At 44.4% G+C, this 17,681-nt stretch overlaps 1 protein-coding gene across 2 annotated transcripts in view; it reads left to right on the forward strand.

The window, feature by feature from the left end:
- NPTN (neuroplastin) overlaps positions 1–1,548 on the forward strand; it is a 47,472-nt gene extending 45,924 nt beyond the window's left edge. For both annotated transcript variants that reach the window (XM_083475946.1, XM_083475947.1), the window contains one exon: positions 535–1,548. The gene's annotated coding sequence lies outside the window, so the exon portion shown is untranslated. The remainder of the gene's footprint in view (positions 1–534) is intronic.
- Positions 1,549–17,681: the final 16,133 nt, after the last annotated feature.

A 17,681-nucleotide genomic window follows, 5' to 3' on the forward strand; every position in this document is an offset into this window, starting at 1 on the left:
ACCTCCTTCCACATGAGCCTATAGAACTCTTGACTGGGCAGTCGGTTCCCTTTACGCTTCAGGCATGCTCTTGAGACCTTTTTATTCTGTTGAGCTTTCAGTGTGGTTGAATGTTTTTATCGTCCTGCTCTAATTGTGTGATACTTCATTATTATTATTATTATTATTATTATTATTATTTATTATTTTACATGGCACATAAGGTACAATTTGAGAAAACAATTATTACAACAGCGAACAAATAGAATTAAACTTTTGTCATGCATGTGATACTGTGTTTTTGTAATACTATTTAGCAATTAACATGTTAACAATTCTGCAAACAGTTTGGAATTTTTATCTGGTGCTTTCTGAACATATTTTTTACTACATAACTCTCCTTTCTGGTAGTTTAGGTGATTAGATAACATATGGAAAAGAACCAGTAAAAACAGATATAAATGCAGTTTGCTTGGCTTTAGATGTTTTCTACTGTGCTTTTTTGGATGACATATTTGTGATGTAGTTAACCACTGAACTGTTCTCATTTTTCAGAGCTTTAAGAATGAGAGACTGAAGGGAATATCACTGGCTAAATTGGATAATTGAAATGGTTGGTTTCACACTCCAGTCCCATCTCTGATGTTTTTTTCTTTTCAAGTGAGCAACAATGACTGTCTAAAGCATGCCTTATTTAGCCTCTCCAGTAAGGATGACCTAGCCAACACATTTAATAATGCTTCAGTATAGAGGGTGTAAACAATTTTTGGCTTGATGTGCTGTGACTGTTGCTTTCTTTTCTTTGAGACTATTAAGTATTACAAGTAAAAAAGTCCAATCATGCATGCAGCATTTTTTACTTAATGTAGCTGTTAAGACTAGCAAAGCTCAAAGATGCACTGCTGCCATCTAGTGATAACTTTTGTAAAAGTACAGCAAAACCTAAAATATATACAGTATATATTTATATTTTTGGGAGGGGAAACCAAATTACAGTAAATGTTTGATTTTTAAGATTCTGAATTCATTCCTTATATTCTATGTCTGAGAGATAAGTGAATTATGTCCAGTACTTAAGAGAAGTTACATAAATTATTCTAAGGGCTTAATCTATAATGACAGGCTTGGTTATATTATCAAAGACTGCAAGAACTGGAATAGTTTGATTGGTGGTGATGAGCTGCAGTAAAAATCTTTAGTTTATAAATATTATGATTACTTTTTAAGTGATTTTTTTGTTAAATCATGTAAATTTCTCATCCTTTTGCACTGATGTGTTCACATTCTTCTTGTACATTCAATTCAGGCAGAATTTTATAATTTACTTTGCTTAAATGCTAATGTTAGAGCATGGTGATACTCTATGCAACTGGTTTGTTTCCGTTTGACATTAAGTTTTCATGTTGATTTAAAGATTGATTGTAGAGTCACAGACATAACAGGGTTCTTAGATTGTGGCATACCTGTAGATGCATGAACTTGTGATGTGTGTACTTGTTGAAGTGCAATGATGTGTATAAAAAAGTGGATTCACCTGTTTTTAAAAATAAAACACTGATAAAAGCCTGACTTTGAGGATGTCTTTCTGTTATCCATCTTAACACACACATATATGAGTGTTTGCAATATTTCCAGTAGTAATTTTAAGCATGAAAACAAAAAGCAGCTTTTTTACCAGACCTATATCCAGACATTCAGTTGAATTGCCTGAATTGCTCTCTTCTCTTTCCCCACATCTTCACGTTCAGCCTTGAGATAGGATGGCGGAGAGATTGTGACCAGCCCAAGGTCAACCAATGAACTTTGTAGCTGAGTGGGGATTCAAACTTGGTCTTACTATAAGCACTACTGTTCATATGACTGTCATTGCCTAGAAGCTGCCTGTGATCTTGTTGCAGTTCTTGTCTTCCTGCACCCGTATTTTTTTGTTATCTCAAGCTGCTAGGCAAAGACCACAACTGAGAAATTGCTGCCAACAATATCTAATCCATCAGTACTGTTTGTCATGTGGACATAATAATAATTTATACATACATACCATATCCATCTGACCGGGTAAAATGTTAAACATTTAAAACTTTTACATACAGGACTGTCTTTAGATGTTTTATAAAGGTTGTATAGTTACTTGGTTGTATACGGTAATACAGTGGTGCCTCGCAAGATGAAATTAATTCGTTCCGCAAGTCTCTTCGTCTTGCGAGTTTTTCGTCTTGCGATGCACGGTTTCCCATAGGAATGCATTGAAAATCAATTAATGCGTTCCTAGGGAAACCGCCTTCAGACCAGGTCCGGGGACAGTCTGTCCCCGGACCTCTTCTGAAGGCTGGGGGGGGGGACAAGGGCTTTTCTTCCCACCCCCAGCATTTAAAAAAACCCCGGGACAGCGGAGGACTTCTCCGCTGTCCGGGCGATCTTAAAATGCTGGCGGGCGGCATTTTAAAATCGCCCCGGGACAGCGGAGGACTTCTCCACTGTCCGGGGCGATTTAAAAGCCCCTGGCAAGGCAGGCAGGGGGGACAAAGACTTTCGCCCCCCGCCCGCCTTCAGAAGGTGTTCCCGCCCCCCCGCCCCGCTTCGGAGCAGCGTTCCGAAGCGGTGCGGCTGGGGCAGGTGTTCCCGCCCCGCTTCGGAGCACCGGGAGAAGCAATCTCCCCGCAGCCCCTTGCTTCAAAAGAGGTCCGGGGACAGCGGGAAGCGCTTCCCGCTGTCCCCGGACCTCTTTTGAAGCAAGGGGCGGTGGGGAGAAGCAATCTCCCCGCAGCCCCTTGCTTCAAAAGAGGTCCAGGGGCAGCGGGGAAGAAGCGCTGCGCTTCCCGCTGTCCCCGGACCTGGGGCTGCGGGGAGAAGATCGCTTCTCCCCGCCGCCCCTTGCTTCAAAAGAGAAGACCCGCTGTCCCCGGGGCAAGCTTTGTTTTGCGAAGCAAGCCCATAGGGAAATTCGTCTTGCGAGGCAACTCGAAAACGAAAAAAACCTTTCGTTTTGCGAGTTTTTCGTCTCGCGAGGCGTTCGTCTTGCGGGGTACCACTGTACCTCGGCGAACGTCTGCCTTGTCTAGCATCCGCTTCAGCGAATGTCCGCAGCAAACCTCAAAGTACTGCAACGGGTTACTTCCGGGTTTGCCGCTCAGGCATGTGCAGAAGCGCAAACTGCTCCGTGTTCAGATGCGGCGCTTTCCCCTGCGTCCTTTTCGGCTAGCGGCCGGGGCTCCGGAATGGATCCTGGTCGCAAAACAAGGTATGACTGTAGGTTGTTATTTCCTTGAAATCCAATGGGAGTGCATCCCACAGGGCGGGCACCACTACCGAGAAGGCCCTTTGCCTGGTTCCCTGTGATCTCACTTTGCACAGTGGGTGAACTGCCAGAAGGCCCTCGGAGCTGGACCTCAGTGTCTGGGCTGAACAATGGGGGTGGAGACCCTCCTTCATGTATATAGGGCTGAAGCTGTTTAGGACTTAAACACTTGGAACTGTGGTTTTGTGCCACCAGCATTGGAGCCACAAGAGGGCCAATGAAAAATGAAAGGCATATTTGCATCCTTGGATGAACCCTGACCTATGGAGAAATACAGAACATTTTAAAAGGGGAAACCCAAAAGGGGCCAGAAAGAAAAAACATAGCCCAGTGAAAACTGAACTTACTGGTGGCCTCCAGGAGACATGAACTGTTCAGTGCCAGCTGGAAATGACTGATGGAAAAGTAGGGAGGGATAAATTTAGCAGCTTTAAACCCCTTGCAGCTTTTATTCTGGTGGACTTACAAGGCTGGTGGAAACCTCAACTGGAGCACTCCTTTTAGAGGCCAGGACACATGACAACATATTGCGGGTCTCACTTAAGTATATATCTCTATTTAAACCCCTATTACCCTCTGGACAGTGTCCTTGGAACTGCTGCATGACCATTTGCAAAACGGTAGTTCTAAAATATTTCATCTTTCCCTTTCCCTTAAAATTCAATATAAACTGAGTGAATGTTAACCGATTGGTTTTTATCAATCTTTTCTCTAAAGCCTGTAATCCCACTGATTATCTCTCATGTTTCTTTGACAAGGATAATTCTTTCGCGGGGGCGGGGCAGGCAGTAGGTTTGGAAAGTGGGTGATGGGAAGCAAAAGACGAAGAGAGCAAAAAATCAGCAAGATCACTTAGTTTTCCCCCCTTCAAGTTCCAGGGCTGAAGAATTCTAATTTCCGCATGCCCTTCAATTTGTACTTGCTCAAGGGTTGCTCGATTTCAGGTGTGGAGGGACCTTGTGGGGAGGGAGAGTCTGAAGGGAGATTATCAGGGTGGGAGGGAGAAAAAGCAAGTGGAAGAACTAGACAAGACAGAGCAATGTAAGGACCTGGGGAGAAATTTTCTGGGGCAAGTGATCTGCACCTGGGCTGGGAGGAAGAGGGTGTGTTCAGATGACAGACAAACATAAAACGTGACAGAGAGAAACAGGTTGCTCTTTTCATTTATCCCTTAAGGCAAATGGGTCTGGATACATTTTGGTCAGCCATAAACCTCCCCTGGGTTTGAGGAGAGGAGAGACCTGTTTCACCTGTTTGAAGCTGACAATACTGGGCTTAGTCCTGCTGGCCACATGACCCGGAAAGACCTTGGCCTGAAGCAAGATGAGTGCCACACCCAATAATCTCCTTTGACTGGACTTTACTGTCCAGGGACCCTTTAACTTTTTTACCTCTGATTCTATTTTTTTATATATATATAAAATTTTTATTAGGATTTTCTCATTTTTTAAGACACACACACAAAAACATAAACATCAACATTACACACAAATAACACATATAATTTCAAAATCTTATTTTCTTAACCACTTTCCCGGACTTCCCCCACCTCCCCTTCTTGCATCCCCATTCAAAATTTAGCCCAGCAAGTTCTTTGTAACCAAATTAATCCCTTATTAATATTTTACTTAAATCATCTTAATTAACCATTTTCAAACTTCTATACCTCATTTTAATACCCACATCAGCCCCTTTTTCTAAGATCGATCCACATTCCCTTTCACGGAATTCCCAATTATTAGAATATTTACAAAGAATCTTAACCAAAAAAGAATATATACTTGTAACCCTTTGGATTCTAAGGCTCTTCTCCCCCCCCCCCCCGGGTTTTGATCCCTAAAAAAAAATTGTCCTTCTATCTAACAGTTCTCAGCCTGGATCTATCACATCCGAGGCCTTTAAATCTCTTTCAGTCCCTTTCAGCCGGTTTTGTTGACTGTCCTTTATGTTGAGCATCCGATCTCGGAGCATCTTTGACCCAAAAGGGTCCAAATTTTTTCCAACCAGTCCTCCATATTCAAAGAAAGAGTCCAGATCTTGCTTCTTATTTTTTCCAAGTCCAAATATCCCAAATGTCTCAAACGTTCCAATCTTCACCTTAGCCAAATTTGTAATCCATAAGTCTTCCGGACTCCCCATGGGGAAAAATCCCCACTCTTCATTCTCAATTTCAAACCAAATTTTTGGCACCCAAACTTTATCTTCCATATATCCTGACCTTGGAGGCCTCTGGTTGTCCTTTTTCACTTGCATAATTTCTGCTCCTTCCTCACATACCTCCAAAACAGCACATATATCTTGCTTCCCAGCTGTAGATTCTTCTTGAGTCAAGTCCACCACTTCAGCAGAGTTGTTTATTTTAAAATTCAAGATTGTCAGATTCGTAGCCATAACAAAACTCTGCTCTTGCAGCTTTCCCAGAAGTTCAAAGACCCTATTCAACTCTGCTTGTAATTTTCCATCTCCAGCCATTGTAATGTTCCAAATCCCCCCTAGAGGGATTTTGGTTACTAAGTGTTCTTTTTCCAACAATCCGGATATTTTGTTATTATTGCCACTCTAATTTTAAAAGCTTACAGTCCAATTGTAACAAAAATAACTGACACGAATAACAAAAAATAGAATTTCTTGACTTTGACAGCTCAGTTGACAGCTGTCAAACTCTGTAAATATCTTCACAGGCTCCCTCGTGGGTCACTCCCGGATCCGGGGGGGGGGGGGTTACACTTCAACTCTAAAGATCAGTTCAAATCCTCCAGCAATAAACTTATAAGTCCAAATCGTGAAATTAAGAATTTTATCTCAAAAGGAGAAAGACAGTCTCTCGATCTTAGTTGTTTAATTCTTGCTTTAGATTGCCTGCAAGGGGGGGGGAGGCGGACTTCCTTTTGACACCTCCCCCGGTCGTACCGAATTCAAATAGAAAGAATTTTTAGATCCAAATTCCAAATTCCGTATTACTCACGGGTTGTTGCATTTTGAGTCCAAATGTTCAAGAAAAGAAGTCAGCGCTATCCAACCATGGCTTGTGGCTTCACTCCGTGGAAGAAGTGGTCTACTCACAGCACCACACCACTCCCCGCACCCTCTCCAAAGCCTTTAAAAAGGCTTATTTGTGGGTCGGGGGGGCGCAAATGGTGCCCGCCGAGTCACCAGGTCCACAGGCATCTGCGCCTGTGGTTTCTAAGGGTCCCTGCGTCGCTGCCGCGGCAGGACCCCTCCTCCACCGAGCCGATTCCCTCCGGAGCTCGGAGGGAATCCGCCATTAGCTGGTTGCACCAACCCGGAAGTGATTCTAATGACAATCATGAAACCCTCTTCCTCTCCACTCTCAGCCCTTTTTGAAGTTAAAGGTATAAGAACATTTATTTGAAAGGTTGGACAGGCAACTCTGCAGGGAAACTGTAGTCCCTTTCTGATGTTGTCTGATCCCCAGTCCCAGCCCACATGGCCAATGGTCAGGGATGATGGGAGATGGATTTTAGCAACATCCAGAGGACCACAGACTCCTTTACTCACTGTGCCCAGAATGGATACCATTTTCTTTTTCTGGAACAGCATCATCTGTGCTTTCTAAAGCTTTGCAAGGAGAAGAGATGAAAACATGTGGCTTTCTCAATTGCTGCATTTCTAAGCTAGGAAATGCAGTACCTATTGCAATTCTGCCTGTCAAGCAGCTTGAAAGGCTGGAGATTTCATATACAAGGAGCTTATTGACAAGCAAACAAGGCTGCCATTGGAGGGAAGGGGGGTGCTCCTGTGCTTTAGAGAGCAGTACCTTCACCCAGTCTATCCAGCCTGGCACAGCATCAGGGATGTGTGGATTGCTCTGTAACAACAATAATAAAGGTAAAGGTATCCCTGACCGTTAGGTCCAGTCGCAGAGGACTCTGGGGTTGCATGCTCATCTCACTCTATAGGCCAAGGGAGCCGGCATTTGTCCACAGACAGCTTCTGGGTCATGTGGCCAGCATGACTAAGCTGCTTCTGGCGAACCAGAGCAGCACATGGAAACGCCATTTACCTTCCTGCTGGAGTGGTACCTATTTATCTACTTGCACTTTGATGTGCTTTCAAACTGCTAGGTGGGCAGGAGCTGGGGCCGAAGAACAGGAGCTCACCCCGTCGCGGGAATTCGAACCGCCAACCTTCTGATCGGCAAGCCCTAGGCTCTGTGGTTTAGACCACAGCGCTTAATGGATAAATGGAGAATTTGTCAGGGATAGGGATGGATGGATCTATCAGTTTGAGTTTCTCTCCATTACCCATTTCCCCATACGTCCACATAAGTTTTCATTTTTTAATGGAAAAAAAATCCTCACCAGCATTTTAGTGTGAATTTCTCCCTAATAGACACATTTTTGTATGCAATTTTGCCTAATATAAACAATTTTGCAAAATAATGTCCCATAACTTAATGCACTTTGTATTGTATGTTCACTAATATATGTTTTATTGCACACTTTACCCTTGTGCATTCATTTTTATACACGTTATTTGGTTGGTGAACTGCATTGCAAAATTCAGAGAAATGGGCATTTTGAGGGTGGTTGTATTTCAATCTGCGTATTGTTTTGGAGTTCAGATTTAATGCAAGAGAAATTATTTGCCATGTGATGGATGTTGCTTTCACAACAGCAGTACAAATCACTGCACTATGACAGCTAAAGGTGGACTTAGAGGATTGGGCTGCCCCTCAGCCCCTTAACTATCTGCCCCCCACCCCCCACATTTAATGTGATAAAGGGAGGAATGTTCTTTGGTATTTCTCTTGTACAAAGCTAAAGTGAATTACCACTTTTAAAGAAAAAACACCTGCATGCTGCTGAACATTTGTGGATAAATTATTGCCTTATGAAAAAACAAATCCTGACCTCAGACGCCAAATATAGAAAGCTACACGTACCAAAACGGCAGCATTTCGTTTGTCTCCTCAGATTTATGTCTCCATAAGCAAAACTAGCCCTTGGTGACAGATGTCATCCTTGCTAAATTTTCTGCTATTCCAGCCAAATTGTTTGCCCTGTATTGAATTTGTTTGGCTGATATAGTAGTCAACTCTGCAGCTTTCATTTTGCAGCGGAAAGAGGTCCTTATGTTGCGGTGATCTCACGTTGGGAACAATTGACAATTTGCACCAAGCTTCCCCCACCTGCCTTCCTCCAGATGCTGCTGGACTCCAATGGTCAGGGATGATAGCAGCTGCAGTCATGGGCAGCCACTAGCAGTGCCTCACTCTTAATCTGGATTGAGCTTCAGTTTGTTGGCTCTCATCCAGTCCATTACCGAGGCAAGACACTGGTCCAGCACTTCCACTGCCTCACCTGCAGATGCAAAGGAGAAGTAGATCAGTGTGTTGTCATCATATTCCTGACAATGTACTCCAAACCTCCAGATAACCCCAACCAGTGGATTCATGTAGATGTTAAAGAGCATAGCGGATAAAATTGAACCCTGAGGAACCCCCATATTGAAGGCTTCATAGGACCAGTGAGCATTCCCCAAGCATCACCTAGAAACAACCATCCAAGTAGGACTGGAACAACTGGAAAGCAATGCCACCTGGAGTACTGTGTCCAGTTCTGGGCACCACAGTTCAAGAAGGACACTGACAAACTGGAACATGTCCAGAGGAGGGCAACCAAAATGGTCAAAGGCCTGGAAACGATGCCTTATGAGGAATGGCTAAGGGAGCTGGGCATGTTTAGCCTGGAGAAGAGGAGGTTAAGGGGTGATATGATAGCCATGTTCAAATATATAAAAGGATGTCACATAGAGGAGGGAGAAAGGTTGTTTTCTGCTGCTCCAGAGAAGCAGACACGGAGCAATGGATCCAAACTACAAGAAAGAAGATTCCACCTAAACATTAGGAAGAACTTTCTGACAGTAAGAGCTGTTTGACAGTGGAATTTGCTGCCAAGGAGTGTGATGGAGTCTCCTTCTTTGGAGGTCTTTAAGCAGAGGCTTGACAACCATATGTCAGGAGTGCTCTGATGGTGTTTCCTGCTTGGCAGGGGGTTGGACTCGATGGCCCTTGTGGTCTCTTCCAACTCTATGATTCTATGATTCTAGCTCTGACAGCTGCTCAAGAAGAATACCATGGTTGATGGTGTCAAAAGTCACTGATACGTCAAGGAAAATTAAGAGGAGCACATTTCCCCTGTCTCCCTTCTGACAGAGGTCATCATGCAGGGCAACCAAAGCAGTTTCTGTGCCAAACCCACGACTGAAATGGATCTAAGTTTCCTCCAATAGCACCCGCTCCAGGCCTGCAACCACCCACTCAGGAACCTTGCCCAAGAAGGGGAGGGTTTCTTCAGGAGTGGTCTTATTGTCTCCTTCAAGCAGCCAGAGGCCAACCCCTTTCAGGAGGAGGCATGAATCACTTGCCTAGCCCAGCCAACTGCCCTCTCTCTGCTAGTTTTCATGAGCCAAGAGTGGCAAGGTTCCAGAGCGCAGCTGGTTGCCCTGACCAATTCAAGCACCATGTCCAAATCCCCAAGCCTTACTACAGGGGTTGGCAAGGTTTACCTTGCCTGGGACAGTTCACTCCCGCAGAGATCGCTCCATGGGCCGGATCACGTCTGTGCAGACACGATTTTCGGCATCTGCATCTGCACAGATGCGATTTCCGGCACCGTGGAAGCGAGTCCCCGCTCCACGCTGCACTGGTTTAGAGCAGAACGTGGAGACTCACCAAGCAGGCGGCTTGGTTCAGGGTTGGCTCGGGGTCCATTTAAACGACCCCTGTGGGCCGCTTGGGGCCCATGGGTGACAGGTTGCCAATCCCTGCCTTACTAGCTGAATCTCATCCAATGCAACAGGACTAGACAGTGCTCTGGACACCCCTTGAAATTCATCTGCTGTAACAGTGGAGTCAAGATCCCAGTGCATCCAAGCAATATGATCCTCAAAACACTTTGCAAACAAGTCACAGTGAGCTACTGTCGGTTCTGCCACCTCCTTCAGGCCAGACTGCAAGAGGACCCACAGTGCCCGGAAAAGCTCTGCTGGATGGTACAATGATTGATGCATTTTCCTGGAGGTTGATTTATTAGGGCAAAGGGGGCACTGCCCCACCTGTCTGCCTTCATACTTCTAGCCTGCCAGCTTCCTTCTCCTTAGTCTCAGTGTTCCCCTTAACTCAGCAGGCAGGAGGAGGATGGGGACAAAACTAGAATGAGTTGGTTCTGCCTGTGGTTGGCTCTGGCTGCACCTCCTGGTTGGGGTCTCTTCCCTTCTCCCACTAATCTACCTGCCACCACTGACTCTGAACAGGACTGACTTTGGATACAACCCTTTCTGCTGGTTCGCTGCCAAACAATCTGTCTCCCTGCCTGATCTGCCTGATCTGGTCTCAGAGGCAGTGTTGAGGACTCCCAGACTGCTGGTTCTAGTGGCCTTCAACATCCATGCCAAGGCGGTGTTGGATTCTTCAAGCCTTATCAGAGGAAACTGGCCACTCTCCAGGCACTCGGCTTGAGATCCTTGTTGACCTCCCCGTCTGCGTCTCCTGGCAGGATACAGGCTAGGTCACTATCGGCGATCCTCCTCAAGCGTGAGAAGAACACACCACTCTCCCCTCCTCCCTGCCTCCCCCAGGGAGGGGAAAGAGACAGACAGAAATGTATTTACATGTCTTTATTTCTGTCCTTGCAGCAGTACAGAGAAATGCATCTGTACTCATCAGACTCCAACAGTAGAGAAGCAACTCCACCCCTGTACTTCCAGTACAGGTCAGATGACATTCTGAGCTAACATCCGGTGCTCAGTACAGTGAATAGACTGCCCCTTTGTTCCCATGGTACAGTCCCAAACATTCACATCCTGTTTTGCTTTCCTGCCACCTGCAGCTCGCTCCCGCATTGCTGCTTTTCCGTAACAGGCGGATGGTTCAGGACATCATGACTGCCGCGATGACCATGGGGCTGTCACAAATGTCACTGGCCCAGCACATGTGGCAGGCCACACTCTGGCCCTTGTTTTCTCATCTGGGCAGTAAGAGGGTGATCTGTGTTGGATTCAATTCACGCAGCACTGATTCTATTCTGCTACAATTCATCTTCTGCCGAAAATGATCGCTGTCCACTGTGGTGCAGTGAGGTCACATACATACTTATGTAAACTGCAAAAATTATGTTGTCATTATTTTATCCTACCCCATTCATTTCAATGCAAAGGAAATGAAATGCAAATTGGGGGCAGGACATGTCATCAAATATATATTGCCTGTATACTGAAAGCAGCGACAACAACTGAATATCAATTGTATTCACTGGGTTGACTTCCATTCTGGACACAGGAAAAATAAGTGACCACCAGCTATTTCCACTCCTTAACAGACAGTCAGCATCTTCCTCCTCCTCCTCCTCCTCCTCCTCTTGCTTACCCTGAATTTACTGCTGTCTCCTCATGAGGCCTGCTACCCTTTTGGCTGCAGACGCAATGGCACTCAAGAGAATTGAATCAGAATTAGAATATAGGATGATGTATGTAGGACATAAATGGAAGAGTTACATTACATCACTTATGGCTAGGTGGATTTTTTAAAGGCAAATTCTTCTGGCTCTCAATCTTGGGCAAATGAGTCCTTGTACAGATGAGATCAGTCCAGTGATGATAAATGGGGGGGAAACCCCTTGTAAAACTTAAACCTTTCATTTTCCACTTGTCGTGAGTTGGATCTGAAGGGCAAACGACTGTGTTAAAAATAAGCTGGCAAAATGTGCATGACACGTATACATGCTAATAAAAAGAGCAGGTTATTAATCAGGCTGTGCAATTGCTCAATTTTCTGTAGCCTTTTCAGTAATGAAAGTGTGGGAACTGCTGCAAGGGTCCTCCTTGCAGGCTTTACTTGGGAATCTCTGGTTGGCCACTGTGAGAGCCTTGGGCCTGATCGTACTTGTTCATATCCAAGGAATGGCTCCAACAGACAATACAATAATCTTTATTGTCATTGTCCCAACGAAATTGAAAAAATCTACATCTGACATTCAAAAACCCACAAGCCTGCTATCCCAGCTTTCCCAGCCTGGTCAGCCCCTAAAAACTCTGATACCCCATAATTAAATACAATATACCAACATAAAGGCTACCTTACACTGCGTTTAAAACCAAAATCGCATTTGGATAGAAACTGTTTCTCAGGCAGCTAGTCCTAGTCTTTATAACCCTGTACCTTCTTCCAGAAGGCAGAAGCTGAAAGAGATCATTTCCAGGGTGTGCACTATCCTGCACTATCTCTGCAGCTTTCTTATGGCACCTGGAAGCATAGATTTGATCCAAGGTGGGAAGAGTGCACCCAATTATTCTCTCCGCAGTCTTTACAACCCTGGACAGCACTGTTTTTTCCCTGACCGTGTAGCTCCCAAACCACAAACACAGACCATAAGTTAATACACTCTCAACAGTACAATGGTAAAATGCCATTAACAGGTCCTTTGAGAGATTATTTTTCCGGAGGATTATCAGAAAATATAACCTCTGCCTTGCTCTCTTCATCAGGTCTTTGCTGTTTTCTCCCCAGGTTAGGTCATCTCTCAACTCCATTCCCAGAAATCGAAACACCGAGACCTGTTCCACCGAGACAGATAAGGCAAGGAGTTCTGGGTGGCCAGTTCTGTGTGCAGCTCCAGCCAGGGCAAGTTGAGAACGTTGCTTCAGCAGCTGGCAGCCCTAGACTGAACCTGAAGCAGGGCTACAGCTTGGTCTGAGTTCTTAACTCCAGTAAAAGAAGCCTTGCTTGGGTCAGCAGCCAGGAACTCCCGAGGCACATAGGAGATGCTAGCTCTGTTGTAGCTTCTGGACTGGAGTCCTCAGAGTGCAGCAGTGCAACCTCCTCAGACTAGAAAGGTGTTGGCAGAATGATTTCTTCATGTGCTGGAACTTCTGAGGGTGTGGGGGACTCCCCGGGCAATTCCCATTTTACTCTCTGAATAGACCTGCAAGTCAACAGATGCTAGTCCATTAGGGAGAACTGCCCCACCAACCTCAACCTGCCTTCCCTCTGTTACCTTCTTGCATACAACTGCTCCTAGCTGTTAGCTCCCTCCACCTTAGTGTCTGTGCTGCCTTTGTAGAAGAAGAGTTTGGATTTGATATCCCGCTTTATCACTACCCTAAGGAGTCTGAAAGTGGCTAACAACCTCCTTTCCCTTCCTCCCCCACAACAAACATTCTGTGAGGTGAGTTAGGCTGAGAGACTTCAGAGAAGTGTGACTAGCCCAAGGTCACCCAGCAGCTGCATGTGGAGGAGCGGGGAAGCAAACCTAGTTCACCAGATTACGAGTCCACTGCTCTTAACCACTACACCACACTGTAGAACTCAGCAGGGTGGAGAATGGGGACAAAACTAGGACTAGTTGTGTCTGTGTGTTGCTAGCACTTACCATTGGCCTCCCTGCATTTGGCCCTGCCGGTGCCAGTGGGTACCAGCCATCGCTACGCCAAGTCCACATTCCTTGCAGAGGGAAAGTCAGAGCCCAAGACCATTATGACAACAACAACAACATTCACTCTCCAGATAAGGAAGGCTCTTTTTGTTCATTTGTGACTACCCTACAAGGTGATTTTGCGTGAAATGCAGCCTTGTCCTGGTGCTAATAAACAAATGATGCTGGAGACAGAAAACAAGAGTGGGCAGGAGCCAACTTGTCTACCCCAATTTGTTTGTTAATAGGTCGTGGGTACCGTTTTTTTGGCTTTGTTTTGCTTGACGCCCATTATTCTTTTGACAACTTTAATAACAACTCCATGCTCTTTGCTAATGAGATTGCAAGGTTGTCTCGCATTTGCAAGTCTCCCTATCTTCTTCTGAAATGAGGCAGTACAAGTAGAGCTGTCAATTAAAGAGGCAAACCCCAAATCCATAATTGGCGAGAGAAAGAGAGAGAGAGAGAGAGAGAATATACTGGATGTGTATAAAAGAAAAGTACAATCCATCGGAGAATAGGAAACTGGCTTATATTGAGCTGGACCATTGGTTCTCCTAGCACAGTCGTGTCTACACTGTCAACAGCTCCAGTACCCACCAGGCCTGCTGACATCACCTTCCATACAGCTCATCAGCCACAGAATGGCAAGAGTTGGAGAAAAAATGAAGCCTCCATCAAACAGAAATAGGGACAGCAAATCAATTTTTATAGAAGTAAATTCTGCAAAACCATTGCAAAGGCTTGAGTGAAAAAAAGGCGCGTCTGCACTATTTATAGCTTATTATTCTCCTTCTTCACCTTTGCTATTTCTCTTTTCATAAAAGTGGATGGTTTCCTCCCTTCCTCCCCTCTTTGATGTTGTTTTCCCAATGGGCTGCCTCAGCAGATACTGAAAATCTCGATTTTTCTTACCTGCAATAGCCAGTTCCAATTCCCCTTTGCATATTGACTGACCTATTTAAGAAGCAGGTGAGTTCTCCCTCTGAGGGCTTCTGCTGCAGAAACAAAATACAGGCAAATAGAGTGCAAGACCAGCTCTCGAAACATCCAGCCACTGTAAAAACCCCACTGATTTCAACAGAAGAAATATCCTCAGCTCTCCCATTGAAAAGCACTGGACTTTTGATGGATGGTACCCAGGAATGGGCAAATCTGTCTATTTCAGCTTGTCATTTTCCCAAACCTAAATTCAGTTCTCCTCCCAATTTAGCCAATAGTTTGTGATGGTAAAACAACACCTCCTAAGAATACACCAGCATTTTAGCATTTCTCCTAATTGACATATGCTTGCATGCAATTTTGCCTAATAGACACATTTTTAAAGCTGTTCTCCAGAATAAAATGCATTTTTATTTTCATAGAAGTATGTGTTTGTATTCACATTTTACCCTACTATAGGCATTTTTGCACCCGTAAGTTGGCCCAAAAACTGCACTGCAAAATTCAGAGAACTGCAAATTTTGAAAACTGTCTGTGTTTAGGTTTGTGTACTGTTTTGGAAAGCGCTAATTGCCAGTTTTGATACCGCATTTGTGTCCATTTGTTCTTTGGCATAGAGACTGGCCTCAGCTCCAGGCCTGAGGGAGCTGACTTGCTTCTTGCTTCCCTAAACCAGTTAGCCTTGATATCTGCATTTGGAAACAGTGGTTTTGGATATGTATTGCCTCTACAGTGGTGTCTCGCAAGACGAAAAGAATCCGTTCTGTGATTCTCTTCGTCTAGCGGATTTTTCGTCTTGCAAAGCAAGCCCATTGAAGGATTAGCGGATTAGCGCTATTAGCGCTATTAGTGGCTTTTAGCAGCTTATCTGCTGATCGGATCAGCTGATAAGCGGCTCAGCGGCTTAGAAAAAGAGGGGGGAAAGGGAAAAAAACCAGCAGGAACTTGCAAGACATTGTCGTCTTGTGAAGCAAGCCCATAGGAAATTCGTTTTGTGAAGCACCTCCAAAACGGAAAACTCTTTCGTCTAGCGAGTTTTCCGTCTTGCGAGGCATTCGTCTTGCGGGACACCACTGTAGTTTAGAAATGACATGATTTCTAGTTTAGGTTCAGCGCTATTCAGTGCTTTTTTTTTCTGGGGGGATGCAGGGGTACACATGTTAGAATTCCTGCTCCATGATTGCAGTCATGGGATTGTTGTCTACGATGGTGTATGTTTTGACTCCACAGAGTGGGAAGTGACGGAGACAGGATGTTTGTGTTTCTGTGTTCCGTGAAGTGGGACTATTGTCCTTTGTTCTTTTTCTCTTTGCTGTCTGATGCTAGAGAGAGAGGGAGCCATGTTGCAGTGCTCCGTGTGTGTTTATATGTAAATAAAGTAGATTAGCCAAAATGCTGAGTTGCTGAGGTCTGTTATGCAAGTTGCGAAGACTGTGGATCCCTAAGTGTGCCAATGTCTGTTGGCATTGGTCGCTGTGATGTTCGGGCAGAAGAAAGCTTGTGAAGCTCCCAAACGATTGGCCAGGAGGGAGGGAACATGCCAGTCGGGCATGTGTCTCTACCAGGGTCCTACTCGAGAGTAGGCTGAGCTCCTGACAACGCATACCACTAAACATTTTGTGAATCTAAGTTTGGCCTCATTGAGGGGCAGTATTTCAATATGAGTAGAAAGATGAGAGAACCCCTAAACATTTTTAAGAAAAAAAAGCACTGACGCAATCACTCGTGGACTAAATTGAGAAAAAGGACATTTACCACACGATACATGGCCATTTGATTGCCAATGCCAGAATGTCTGGGCTATCAACAACTGTTCTGTGAATGACTACTGTTAATTATGTTATAATCATCACTGTCTCTGTACTTTCTGCATTTCCTTTCCCTCTGACTTTGCTCTTGACAACTCTTCCACCACCAAACCATGTGTTTATATTATAGAGCTGTAACTCATCATATATGAGAGAGCTGTAATATGCCTGATGATTATTAGCTTGCGGGACTACGACTGCAGGAGTGTTGTGGAACCCTGCACAGCTGAAATATGAGAAGCCTGCTCCAGCACTGCAACTCTTGAAGATACACCTGTACAAGAGAGCTTTCCCCTGAACTTGTGATCTAATTGTTTTAACTGCTTTTTCAACTGAACCAGTGTGGTATAGTGGTTAGAGTGTTGGACTAGGACCTGGGAGACCAGGGTTTGAATCCCCACTCAGCTCACTGGGTGATGCTGGGTTCCTCACTGCCTCTCAGCCCAACCTACCTCACAGGGTTGTTGTGAGGATGAGGTGGGCAGGAGGAGACCTACATTCCCCACCTTTAGGAATCAATGAATGAAGACAACAAGAAACTGTTTTGTTATGCTCTTCTATCTGTCTGCTTTACCGCAATAATAATACAGTGGTACCTCGGGTTAAGAACTTAATTCGTTCTGGAGGTCCGTTCTTTCTTTTTTTTTTTAATAAGATATTTATTAAAGTTTCAGAAATAAAAAAAGAAGTTACAATAGTAATAATAAGAAAAGGGAAAAAAGGAAGAATAAAAAAAAGAAAAAAGAGAGTACAAAATACGAAAAAAGTAAAAACAATTAAAAACAAATCAATCTTTCCATATCTTGTCTTTCATTCACTTGTTTCCCTGACCTCCTCACACCTCCCCTTTTTTGTATTCCAGTTCAGTAAGTTAATTCAGCAAATCCTTTCCCTCTTTGTTTTTATCTTAAACCTTTGTCTTAATATGTAATAACTGTATATTCTCATCTGTTAACAGTCCATTTTTACATACTCCTTATAACATTGCTGCTAAAAACCCCTTAACTTCATTCCAACATCATTCTAACATTCATTAATTTTACAGTATTTCTGTAGATAGTCTTTAAATTTCTTCCAATCTTCTTCCACCGACTCTTCTCCCTGGTCTCGGATTCTGCCAGTCATTTCCGCCAGTTCCATATAGTCCATCACCTTCATCTGCCATTCTTCCAGGGTGGGTAGATCTTGTGTCTTCCAGTACTTTGCAATGAGAATTCTTGCTGC

Source organism: Podarcis liolepis (assembly GCF_965112155.1).
Source record: "Podarcis liolepis genome assembly, chromosome: 14".
NCBI classification, from domain to species: Eukaryota; Metazoa; Chordata; class Lepidosauria; order Squamata; family Lacertidae; genus Podarcis; species Podarcis liolepis.